The sequence below is a fragment of the Sardina pilchardus genome, chromosome 1, assembly GCF_963854185.1.
Source record: "Sardina pilchardus chromosome 1, fSarPil1.1, whole genome shotgun sequence".
Taxonomy (NCBI): domain Eukaryota; kingdom Metazoa; phylum Chordata; class Actinopteri; order Clupeiformes; family Clupeidae; genus Sardina; species Sardina pilchardus.
This window is the reverse complement of record NC_084994.1, coordinates 177,501-178,115: the sequence shown is the minus strand read 5'-3', so window position 1 is coordinate 178,115 and position 615 is coordinate 177,501.

Below are 615 nucleotides of genomic sequence, written 5' to 3'. Positions count from 1 at the left end.
TAGTGATAATGTGACAACGTAGGCTACCCACTAGTGATAATGTGATTACGTACCCACTAGTGATAATGTGATTACGTAGGCTACCCACTAGTGATAATGTGATTACGTAATTTACCCACTAGTGATAATGTGATTACGTAATTTACCCACTAGTGATAATGTGATTACGTAGGCTACAGGCTACCCACTAGTGATAATGTGATTACGTAGGCTACCCACTAGTGATAATGTGATTATGTACCCACTAGTGATAATGTGATTACGTAGGCTACCCACTAGTGATAATGTGATTATGTACCCACTAGTGATAATGTGATTACGTAGGCTACCCACTAGTGATAATGTGATTACGTAGGCTACCCACTAGTGATAATGTGATTACGTAGGCTACAGGCTACCCACTAGTGATAATGTGATTACGTAGGCTACCCACTAGTGATAATGTGACAACGTAGGCTACCCACTAGTGATAATGTGATTACGTAGGCTACCCACTAGTGATAATGTGACAACGTAGGCTACCCACTAGTGATAATGTGATTACGTAGGCTACCCACTAGTGATAATGTGATTACGTAGGCTACCCACTAGTGATAATGTGACTACGTACCCACT